Here is a 13,451-nt window from a genome sequence, read left to right as displayed (position 1 = left end):
ATATTATGAATAACGTTATATAATGAGACTAAACATTTCGTGGTCTGGTCTTATACAAACTCCTTTGTATGGATAATATATGAATGATCAGATCAGATCATTTGTACCACTTTACAAAAATTGTAACACCTACAAAGCAAGCCATACTTGTAGTATCACCAGGATAAGGTACCTAACCTTATCCATCTACTACAAGCTATTTAGGTTATCACACTCGTATGTCTCCATATACATGTTTAAGTTACAAAGATAACCTTGGATGTTAGTTTATTGGTTTTGTGGTTAATGCAACTAAAATATCATATATTTTATAGACAATGAATAAAATATCAAATATTTTATTAAATACATAAATAGTTTGTTCAACAATGTTCACAAACTATAGAACCCTATGAGATTTAGGGCATCAAGCCCAACAATCTCCCACTTGACCTAAAGCTAGTGAGGTGCACAATATAATCAAAATACAAAGTACACAAATAATAAACTAGGGCATAACACACCCAGTACAATATCTCCCACTTGGCCTAGACCAGACATGACCTGTCCCATAGACCCATACTTTGCAGGTGACCCTCAAACACTGTAGCCGTGCGGACCTTTGTAAATATATCAGCAACGTTGTGCTCCGAAGCTATCTGTGTGACAATCACGTCCCCTCGATACACAATCTCTCGGATGAGATGATACTTCCGCTCTATATGTTTCCTGCGCTTATGACTCCTAAGCTCTCGAGAATTAGCCACAACACCACTATTATCACAATAAAGTGTGATGGGCTTTGACATGTGAGGAACAACTTCCAGATTAGTCAAGAATTTCCATAGCCAAATGGCTTCCTTAGCAGCTTCACAAGCCGTTACATACTCAGCCTTCATGATGAAGTCAGCAATGCACCCTTGCTTGGTGCTTCATTATACTACTGCCCCTCTGTTAAGAGTGAACACTGATCCTAATGTGGATTTCCTAAAATTCTTATCAGTTTGAAAATCAGAGTCTGTATATCTCGTAAGGATTAAATCCTTAGAACCATACACGAGCATGTAGTCCCTCATTCTCCATAGATACTTGAGGATGTTTTTAATGGTTGTCCAGTGATCTAATCCTGAATTAGATTGATATCTACTGACTATCCCCACCACATAGCAGATGTTAGGTCTAGTACATAACATTCAATACATCAAGCTGCCCACAGCAGATGCACAGAGGATCCGTCTCATCTCCTCAACCTCTTGAGGTGTCTTAAGACACTATTCCTTAGATAATGTAACTCCGTGCCTAAAAGGCAATAAATCCCTCTTGGAGTTCTGCATCGAATATTTGACAAGCATCTTATCACTATACGACGCCTGAGACAGTGCTTGCATTTTATTTTTTCGATTTCGAAAGATTTAAATACCCTGAAAAAATTGAGCCTCTCTCAAACATTTGGAATTAGGTCGCTAGCCAGTTCTTAATTGTAGTCAATAAACCTACATCATTCCCAATGAGTATGATATCATCTACATACAACACTAGAAAAACTACTCAATTACTGATGTTCTTCTTGTATACACAAGGCTCATCAATATTTTGATCAAAGCCATAAGATTTGATCGTAGTATCAAACCTTATATTCTAAGATTGAGAGCTTGTTTCAGTCCATAAATGGACAGATTAAACTTGCAAATATTTTGCTCTTGACCTTGGGTTATGAATCCCTTGGGTTGCACCATATAAATGGTCTCATCAAGATTGTCATTCAGAAAAGCAGTCTTGACATCCATTTGCCAAATCTCATAGTCATAATATGAGGCAATGGATAGGAGGATCCTGATAGACTTAGCATGGCAACAGGCGACTCTTCATAGTCAACTCCCTTAACCTGGGTATAACCCTTTGTCACCAATCTAGCCTTGAAGGTTTGCACCTTCCTAACAACACCCCATTTCCTCTTGTAAATCCATTTACAACCTATAGGTTTAACCCTATCAGGTTGATCTACAAGATCCTATACGGAATTGAAGTACATAGACTTCATTTCGAGATCGATGGATTTGATCAATTCATCTCTGTCAACATCCTCCATTGCCTTCTTGTAAGACAATGGATCCTCAACTTCGCCATCAGCTACTATAGCTAAAATTTTAGTTAAACCCATATTGTGAATAGGTGGGTTCACAACCCTCCTACTACGTCGAGGTTTCCTCAACATTTGAGGTGGATTTAACCTACTAGATGAACCTACTTCAACAACTCTTGTTGAGGTACTAGGTTATTCAACAACTCTTGTTGAAGATTCAATAGTTTCTTTGGAAATCTCATTCAACACAATCTTACTTCTGGGCTTATGATCCCTTATATGGTCTTCCTCAAGAAAAATAGCATTTGTCTATACGAATACTTTGTTTTCTTTAGTCACAAAGAAATAACCACCTCTCGTTCCTTGAGGTAGGCTACAAATAGGCATAACCTTGAACGTGGTTCCAATTTCTTAGGATTAGCCTTAAGCACATGTGTTGGGAAACCCTAGATTCTAAAATAACGTACACTAGCTTTATGACCATTCCATAAATCCAAATTGTTTTGGCAACGCTTTTGGAGGGAACACAGTTAGGATGTACGCTGCAATCTCTATTGCATAACCCCAAAACAAGTCAGGTAAGAAAGCATAACTCATCATAGACCGAACCATGTCCAACATGGTTTGATTTCTCCTTTCTGATATACCATTTTATTGAAGTATACCAGGTGCTAACAGTTGGGATACAATTTCATGATCTATCATATAGTTCTAAAATGTTAGATCCATAAACTCTCAACCTCGATCAGATCGAAATGTCTTAATCGTTCTATTTAATGAATTTTCAACTTCAGCCTTGAATTCTTTGAACTTTTCAAAAGATTCAGACTTATGTTACATTAAATAAACGTACACATATCTTTAATAATCATCAGTAAAAGTGATGAAATATTCATAACCTCCCCTAGCTTTTACATTCACCGTACCACAAAGGTCTAAACGTACTAGCTCTACAGGTTCTTTGGCTTTATAATATTTTCCAGTAAAAAGTCTCTTAGTCATCTTGCCTTCAAGGCATGACTCACACACCGATAAAGAATTTTTTTTTAATTCGCTTAGAAGTCCATTCTTCACCAACCTCTCAATCCTATTGAGATTGATGTGTCCTAGTCTTAGGTACCAAAGTTGGGTATTTTCCTTAGGAGAAATTCTAAATCTCTTATGTTGAGTTACAATAATTTTAAACATCTATATGTTATGGAGGGAATTTATTGCTAATGGTCTTTGCACATACAAATTATTTTCCAGTTTTGCAGAACATATATCAATACCATTTTTTATAATAAACACTTTATTAAAAGAAAAGTTAATATGATAAGATTGTTCTAACAAGCGCTTTATAGAAACTAAGTTCCTTTTTTTAAATCAGGAACTACAAATACATCTTTTAAAATAAATTTGTTATGTAAAGTCAATCGGAAACCTCCCATTGCCACAACTGAGATGACGTGCGTGGTTCCAACTCGTATCATCATCTCACCAGCATCTAGTTTCCACCAGGAATTAATTCCCTAAAATAAAAAACAAACATGGTTAGTGGCCCCAGAGTCAATAATCCAGGCAGAATCATCATTCTCCACTAAACCAGTTTCCAATACAAGCAAATTATATTTACCTTGTTTGGCCTTCTTCTTTTCTGCCAAATATCTAGGGCAGATCCTCTTTCAGTGCCCATCTTGGTTGCAATAGAAACATTTTCCTTTGTCAACCCTGACAGGTTGTCTATCCCTTGGTGCAATAACTACTGGGTTAGCAACCTTCCCCTTTCCACCCTTCTTCTTCTTCCAGTTTTTGGTGCCGAAGGAAGAAGGTACAGACTTAGTTCCAGAGGTCGAACCTTTGTGGAACTTTTTGGGAGATGAAGCAACATTTGTTTCACCCATGTTCTCCTTGTTTTTCAACAAGGATTGGAAGGTCTGTAGCTCATTGAGCAGGGTAGTCAAGTTGTAGCCAATCCTATTCAGAATAACATTTCTACAGAAGTGCAAGAAACTTTCAGGTAAAGATTCCAGTATAATTCTAACCTGGCTGGCCTCATCGATGCTTGACACGTTCATCTCCACCACGTTGAAGTGGATCATCATGTTGAAAACGTGTTCTCGAATAGATGTCTTCTCTTGCATACAGACATTGAAGATGTAGTTGAGAGCGTCAAGCCTGAACTGTTCAGACGATTGTCCAAACATTCCTCTCAGGGACTCCATGATCCCATGGGCTGTGAGCATGGGCTCATGCTTCTTGGCCAAGAATTCATTAAGGCTTGCCAAGATATACACTCAGGCTTTTTCGTTTGCCCTTGTCCAGCGCTCATATGCTTTCTTTACATTTCAAGGAGCATTGGGAGGTGGAATGTGAGGACACTTCTTCATCAAGACAAAACGAAGGTCATCGATGATTAAAATGGTATGATTGTGTTTTTCTGGCTAACGTAGTTTTCTTCTGTTAATTTATCAGTGGCTAGTAAATTAAGAGTCGCAGTAGCCATTTTAAATTTGCTGAAAAAGAACAAACTTATTTTAGTCTACTTGCATTAAACCACTTTTAGAAAACTAATCGATTTTTAGCAAAATAGTTTAGTGTACCGTAAGTGACATCTCTTTTGCAATGATGCTTCAATGAGATAGGACAAAAGTCATCATAGGGTGATCAAGTGCCACTCACTAAAATGAGACATTATTAACCATTAGACAGAAACAACTCCATGTCACTGTAACTATTAGTCACCATTGTTCGGTCTAGAAATTGTTAACATCCTTAACAATTCTGTGTAAGTATAACCTCTCATTTTAGGTTTTAGAGTCTCACCCAATGAGCCAACCGTAGGGAAAAGTCGATTGGAATATGAGTATCATTCTCATAATTAGTATTTGAATCATATTCAAATTCCTTTCAAAATACTTTATACTATAATATATCAAATACATTATATTAATTATATCATATAATTAATACCCTCAATTAATTTGAACACTTCAAATTAATAAAAAAATTAATTCTCAATTAAATCCCTGGTGAGCTACAGAGGGGACCTTATGGACTTGTAGATCGAAGCTCTAATGGTACTTGGATCATTAATTAAACTCTTTAATTAAATCACCCAAATTCCATTAACTTCGATCATTCTACTAAAGACCGAGAGTTGCGCTCTTCGCGCTACAGATATATTTCTATATCCATTGGATATAACACATCAACAGTGTGATGACCCTTAACAAATTGCTCATAAGTACAGTTGGGTCAAAATTACCATTTTGCCCCTATAGTTACATCTAACTCCTTAACTACCACTGATTTATCTAATGAACGATGAGTCATAGTTTAACTATGACAAATCCCCCTTGGGCCAGGAGAGGGTGTGGTCACATTGTTCAAGTCCCGGAATCAGCCCTTAAGAGAGCAATTTATCTACTTGCCCAGACATCAAGGAATGAGTCAATTTCGTCTTGTGTAGCAGTGTTCCCAGCTCCCCAATCAGACGAATCCCCAAAATGGCAGGCATATTGAGTTGACAATCTGGCCACTCTCACGCATGTAAATCAAAAGAACTACCTTCATGAGCAGGAGTTCACAACTCACTCAGGATTCAGGTCATGTCACCTATGGTCATCCTAGTGAAATGTAAGTCTCTATTCTTAACGGCGTTATATAATGAGACTAACCATTTTATGGTCCAGTCTTATACAAACTCTTTGTATAAGATACCCCCGCTCATATGGCTCCACATGAATGATCAGGATCAGGTCATTTGTAGCACTTTACAACACTTGTAACATCTACAAAGTGGGTCGTATCCGTAGTGTCACTAGGATAAGGTACCCAGTCTTATCTATCTACTTCAGACCGTTTAGGTTATTATTTAAATAAGATTCATTTGTATGTCTCTACATACTTTTTTAAACAACATAAAAATAACCTAGGATCCTTAGTTTATTGGATTGAGTATATGCCCATAAAACAACTATGATTTTCTTAACAACAATTTGTTTATACAATGTTTACAAACTACGAGAATACAAGAGACTTAGGACACCAATCCTAAAATCCTCTGTGTACTATCTCTCGGATATGTTGGTCCGGTTGTGCAGACAACTTCCCTGAACCCTTGGTTTCTATATTTACTGCGGCGGCTAACTGTGTGACTTGAGTTCCTAGATTGGCCATGCTCGCCCTGGTCTTTTGCTAATAAGCCTTTGTGTCATTTGATAACTGAAGGGAGTCTTTTTGCATCTCTTGAATTTTCTGTTGAAATTTAAGGGAATTATCGACCAAAGCTTTAACATTGTCCTCTAGAGACATACCTGAGGAAGACGACAATGGTTGATTAAAGTTGGCATGCCCTTGTCCTTGCCCTCGACCTCCCCATTTCAGATTAGAGTGGTCACGCCATCCTGGGTTATATACTGGTCCATGCTGGTTGTACTTCCTCTGGTAACCCCCAACTACATTCACTTGTGCTTGAGGACATGCCTCAGATGTGGGCCTTGGTACTCCGCAGGCTCCATAAGCCTTGACTTGAGCCACTCCTTCTTAGGCCAATTGCATCACAAGAGAAGTCAAGTTAGAAAGTTGGGCTTTTAATTCTTTAACTTCAAAATTACCAGCCGAATCAGATTCATTGGCCATGGTGCCAAAGTTCTGGTTGTTCTCCACCATGCGTGATATCAACTCCTAGGCCTTCCTAGGTGTTTTGTCAGCAAAAGCACCTCTGGCTTCCGAGTCGATCGAGTTCCTGTCATTTTTTAGCAAGCGACTATAGAAATATTGGATTAGTAATTAGTCAGAAATTTGGTGATGAGGGAAACTAGTACATAATCGTTTATAACCCTCCCAATACTCAGATAAAGATACACCTACAAACTATTTAATGCCATAGATATCTTTTCTTATGGAATGGGCTCTAGAAGCCGAATTTTTTTTTCAAATCATTCAAGTAGTGATTGACCTTGAAGCTAAGTAGGACAACCAATCTTTGGCGTCATCCTGTGGTGAAAAAGGAAACGCCCCAAGGTTTAGTTGCTCTTTAGTGACTCCATGAGGTCTTATACTTACGCAAACCATATGGAAGTCCTTGATGTGTTTATGAGGATTCTCCCCTGCATGCCCTTTGAAGGTTGGTAATAAACTGATTAGCCCTGGTTTGAGTTCAAATGGCACCGTAGTAAGTGGAAATGCGATGCACAGGGGCTGCTGGTCCATGCCAGGCTCTGCCAACTCCCTCAAGGTTTTCTCACAGACTGCCTCTCCCATGGTTGTGTTGTCAGTTATTCCTGGATGTTCTTTTTCTGGGATCTCTTTTCTACGTCTTCTTCGGTTCTCCTCTCCTCCTGGTTAATATCTGCAAGGAAAATAAAATCTGCACTCCCAGAGGAGTGGGTCATAAACCAAAGGAAACTTAAACACTTTTTTTTTATTATTAAAAGGAATTCAAAAAATTTTCTAGGCTAATTGCCAAGTCTCCACGGCAACGACACAAATTTTGTTTGGTCTCTTAGACTAGCGTGTCGTGTGCACCCCCGATCCGAGCAAAGATAATTTATTTTCACCAATCCAATACTTAAATTGCAAATGTAGCAAAGTGATAAGACCAGGATCGAATTCACAGGGAGACTGTCGAATTAACTTAGATTAATAAATGAATTCCAAGTAAATTAGGGGTTTTCGTAATTCTTGATTTTGTTTACAAAATAAATTAAAAAACCAAACAAAGAAGAATAAATAAGAGATAGTGCAGAAAAGAGGATTGAATCAAATTAATGGAAAATCTTGGGATTAGTTTGCATGTTTTTTGCTTTTTATCATTAGTTACTAGTTAATTTCTTCAATTTGGTGAACCCCTCAACCTATTAGAAATGATAATAGACCAATTAGCCAATTTTGATAACAATCTAAACCAGCCCTAAATCAGTTTTAAAGTTTTCCTTCTCAGCGACATACGAGTTAAAACTGAAAAGAATTAAGTAAAGGGTTCAATTATTGAGACACACTACAAGCCGAACAGCCACATCTTATAGCGCGAATTATTTGGGAAAACTATACTAGGACATACATGAATTTGGCCAGAAAAAGTCTAGACCCTAAACATGCGATCCTAATACGTGCAACTTAATCACTCAATTATGCACAGGCTAGAATGATTTTGCATGCAAGAAATTCAATAAATTAATTTGTCAGAAAAATTCATCAAATTTCTATTATTAATAAATCAAAACTACCAAAAGCGTTCACAACAATTGAATAAATTAAATAATAACTTCAAGAATTAAGGCATACAAACTATCCCAAGAAAATTACCTAGCCCCTAGAAGGCATATTACAGTGAATAGATGAATGAGTCGAGGATGACTCTAATGAAGATCGATCGGGGAATTGGCTTCAATGGCTCCTAAAACTGAATTAAACTCTCAGTATTCACTCAATTTGGAAGACGAAAATGTTTGGCGACTGTAACTTTCTTATTCTTTGCGTGTCTCTAATTGTTGAACATTAACGCTTTATTTATAGGTTTCTCGCGATGTCGCAACGCTACGAAATAGCGTTGCAACGCTTGCTTGCATCATGCGGTCATCAATTTTCCGTCAACTATCATAGCATTGCAACGCTTGAAGGGAGGGTTGCAATGCTGAGCACACAGCCTTACAGTGTCGAGGGTCGAGCATCGAGGTGTGTTGCAAAGCTGGCGATGATTTAACTCCGGAGCATCAAGACGCTTGGGGGAGCATTGCAACACTGCCTTGCATTTGATGCTACTGCCTTCCAACGTCGAGTGAGCATTGGACCAAGGCTTGATAAGAGTGTTGCGACGCTAAGTGTTCTGCCAGATACTCGATTCGTTGCTTGCTACTTGATACTCGCTGCTTACTTCCTCGATGCTCAATACTTTTTTTCTTGGTGGAATTTGACTCGATAGAACTCGATGGTTGTCTATACTCGATCATAATTTGGCTATCTCAATTCCTTTAAAGCCCGAATGCTTAAATCATCTCTTAATTGCTTCAAATTAACCTTGTTTGGCTCCAAATCATCAATTCCACCTTATAATTGCTTAGTACCTACAAAATAGGGAAATAAACATATAAAATCTAATAACGAGCCAGAATTAAGCTAGGAATAATAGCTTTTTTTTAGAGCTAACAATCAACAACAATTGCTGCCCCGTCACGTCCTTCTCAAGAGTTTAGTATGCCTCGACGTAGTGAGAGGGTTGTTCATCAACTTGAACACTACATAGGCTTAACAGAAACTCAAGACATCATACCTGATGATGAATTAGAGGATCCATTGACCTTCAAACAGGCAATGGAAGATGCTGATAGAAAATAATGGATAGAAGCCATGGATGTAAAAATGGAGTCAATGTACTTCAATTCTGTCTGAGAACTTGTAGATCAACCACATGGGATTAAATCTATAGGTTGTAAATGGTTCTACAAAAGAAAAAGAGACCAGACTGGCAAAATACAAACCTATAAAGCAAGACTCATGGCAAAAGGTTTTACCCAAAGAGAGAAGGTTGCTTATGAAGAAACATTCTCTCTTGTTGCCATGATAAAACCGATAAGAATACTTCTAATCCATTGTCACATATTATGACTATGAAATATGGCAAATGGATGTCAAGACGGCTTTCTTGAATGGTCATCTTGATGAAATTATTTTTATGTCTCAACCAGAAGGGTTTATTGAACAGGGTCAAGAACAAAAAGTTTGTAAGCTTAAAAGATCCATTTATGGGTTGAAATAAGCTTCTAGATCCTGGAATATATGATTTGACACTGCAATCAAAACTTATGGCTTTGAACAAAATGTTGACGAACCTTGTGTATACAAGAAAATAGTCAACAAAACTGTAGCTTTCTTGGTACTTTATGTTTATGATATCTTGCTCGTTGGGAATGAGACAAGTTTCCTTGCTGACGTAAAGAGATGGTTAGCATCACAGTTCCAAATGAAATATTTGGGAGATGCTCAATATGTTATAGGGATTCAAATTTTTTGAAATCGAAAGAACAGAATCCTAACACTGTCTCAAGTATCTTATATCGACAAAATGTTGTCAAGATATAATATGCAAAATTCCAAAAAGGGTATATTGTCTTTTAGACATGGAATTCATTTGTCGAAGGAACAGTGTCCTTAGACATCTCAAGAAGTTGAGGAGATGAAAAGAATTTCATATTCTTCTGTAGTTGGGAGTCTGATGTACGCTATGTTATGTATACATCCTGATGTATACTTTGCAGTTGGAATCATCAGCAGGTTCCAATCTAACCCAAGACACGGTCATTGGACTATTGTCAAAAACATCCTTAAGTATCTTAAGAGAACGAGGGACTATATGCTTGTGTATGGACTTAAGGATTTTATCCTTACTGGATACGCTGATTCTAATTTTCAGACTGACGTAGATTCTAGGAAATCTACTTCAGGATCAATTTTCACTCTTAATGAAGGAGCTATAGTATGGAGAAGCATTAAACAAAGTTGTATAGCTGATTCCACAATGGAAGCAGAATACGTAGCTACATGCGAAGCAACTAAAGAAGCAGTGTGGCTAAGCAAGTTCCTCACAGATTTGGAAGTGGTTCCAAATATGCACCAAGGAGTCACAAATATGGAAAACACATTGAAAGAAAGTACCATCTCATCAGAGAGATCGTACACCAAGGAGACGTGATAGTCACGCAGATAGCCTCAAAAGACAAGCTTGTTGATCCTTTTACGAAGGCCCTCTCAGCTAAATTATTCAAAAGCTACCTAGTTTGACTAGGTCTACGAGTAACATAACCTAGGGCAAGTGGAAAAATGTCAAAGGGTATTTTGGATGCCCTAGTTTATTATATTTTTCTCTTTTTCTCAACATTGTAAACATTATATATTTATATGTTTGTCTCACTAGAGTGTTAGTCCAAGTGGGAGATTGTTGGGAATGTCCTAAACTCACTGTTTGTAAATGTTGTTAACATATTCTATTTATCAATAAAAATTGTTGTTGAGTTTTTTATTCAATAATATTGTTCATATTGCATTCGTTTATGAAAATCCAATAAACAAATCCATATTTATAACATGAATACTTTAACTTTATGTGGCGACATAAAAGTAGATCAAGTTTTCATATGTAGCAAAAATGGTTTATAGGTATACGGTTGAGATTAGGTACCTCATCTTAGTGACACTATTGGATGCGGCCCATTTTTGTATGCCGATATAAATAGTATGATCCACAAATCATTCATGTAAAGACATGTGAGTGGGGGCATCCTATGCAATGAGTTTGCATAAGACCAGACCTCGAAATAATCATTTTTCTTTAAAACGACCGTTTATTGTAAAAACTGACTATTCCAAACTAAAATAACCTGGGGTAACTCGATCTTAATCTTTAGCTATGAACTTCTATTTATTCAGCATTATCCTTTGATCTAAATAGGTGAGAGTAGTCCAATAACAATGCTCAATAAGTCTCCCATTTTAGGGATAAGACCAGATAGATAATTGGGGACATAGCAAAGCAAGATGGAATTCACTCCTACCCAACTTAGGGTTAGCAGATAGGTTGTTCTCTTAAGTGTTGATGTCTAATCTTGAACAAATGGGGCCGCGCCCTCTCTTGGTAGAGAGGGTCATTATTTATAAGTTGTACTATAAATCAATTGTTCAATAGAAGATCAGTGAGAACTTAAGGATCAAGATGTATTTATAGGGGTGATAACAGGCAGAAATGCACGTTATCATAGTGCTAAGTTCTTAAATAATGTTGGCTTGCGTTGATAAAATATGTTAAATTGCATCCATTAAGCATCAATTTCATAATATTGCGGTCGCATGCGTTCATCGCATTAGAATAATTGATTTTTGTATTTTTGTGCATAATATGCGATAACGCAAGGTGGAAATTGCGATCATAGGAAATCATTGCTCGAGCGTAGCATTACCGCAAGGCTTTGCGGTGATCGTGTTTGCAAATATTCGCCCCAGAAGGATTGTCGCAACTTGGTCAGCACAACATGGTGGGCGCATCTGGGTGAAAGGCTAATTAATCGTGATAGGACAAAAAGCTGATGACAGTCGAATCTGAATTAAGTTGACAGCCGTTTAACGATCACAAGTACATTCAGCTTTTCGGTGACAAATATTCGTCGCATCAGTCAAGAGTTAAAGTTGTCCTATCTGTACAATAATGAGAAAGAAGCCTCCTTTCACCCTGGATGTTCTATAAATACCAAGGGCAGCCTTCAGAAAATGGGTTAATCAGTTAATCAGTTCGCACGTCCTTGTTCACATTTTTCTTTCGTTTTAAGGCAGAGCAAGAGAAGAGTGGTGATGTCGGAGATCGCTCAGGGCAACTTGAGAGAGAACCTTGAGGAAAAGAAGCAGAGAGCGGGCCGACTCTCGCGAGAGCGAGATTATCATTTGAGCACGAGTAGAAAAACAGTGTAAAAGCCTGGGCAGCAAGAGATTGCTACCAGGCCCTTTATTCTATACTTGCATTGTTATTGTGTATTTCATCTTTATATTTATACAATGGAAGTTCTATTTCTAAATCTGTTCACTCTCTTAGCACGCATGAGTAGCTAAACTAATCGAATGGGTTGAGAAGGACTAAGCTAATATGACCTAGGAAGTTCATTGCTTGCGATTGTCTTGTTCTATGCTGAGCAAAATACCCTTTAGAGTTACTCGAGAGAGAGTCTAAAAAAAGAACCTAATGTCTCGAGAGAGCTAGGTTAGAATTTGGACTCGAGAGAGTAAGATTAGAACTGCATAAACAAGAGATAGAGACATAGAGATAAGCTCTGTTTATCAACCTGCATCGCATGCATCCTAGAGATGGGAATGATATTATGTGGTCGCCTTATTTGTGTGTGTCATTTTGTCATCGCATAAATAAGAATAGAGACTTATGTGTAGGTCCTATAGACTTCGCGCATATATCACATACATTCTAGCCTTAGAAGCCGTGGCATTCGCACCGAGAGGTGGTTTACTGTTGTATGCATCTTGCATGCATGTTGCATGATCGCATAACATGTACGCATCCTAGGAAGTGTTAGCCGAAACTTTTCTCAACCCGTTCACCGCATACTCATCGCATTTTCCGTTTATCAACTCTTTTCAAACTCCACCGCATTTGTTTATTTTTCATTAACACAAACAAAAATCCCAACACTTTATTTATTTATCCGATTACCGCAAGTTATCATAAAAATTACCGACGGAACCTGTTTTCACAAGTCCTGAGTTCGACCCTAGACTTACCAGGAAACTCAGTGGAATTTACACTTGGATTTCGCTGAGGAAACTTGAGTGCACAATGCAATTTCACCATCGCATATCATCCATATTCCACTTCATAAAATTAAGCATCAAAGGGTAAAACGGTAATTTG

This window comes from Benincasa hispida, chromosome 1 (genome assembly GCF_009727055.1).
Source record: "Benincasa hispida cultivar B227 chromosome 1, ASM972705v1, whole genome shotgun sequence".
Lineage (NCBI taxonomy): Eukaryota > Viridiplantae > Streptophyta > Magnoliopsida > Cucurbitales > Cucurbitaceae > Benincasa > Benincasa hispida.
The sequence above is the reverse complement of the archived record's forward strand: the minus strand, read 5'-3'. Positions refer to the sequence as shown.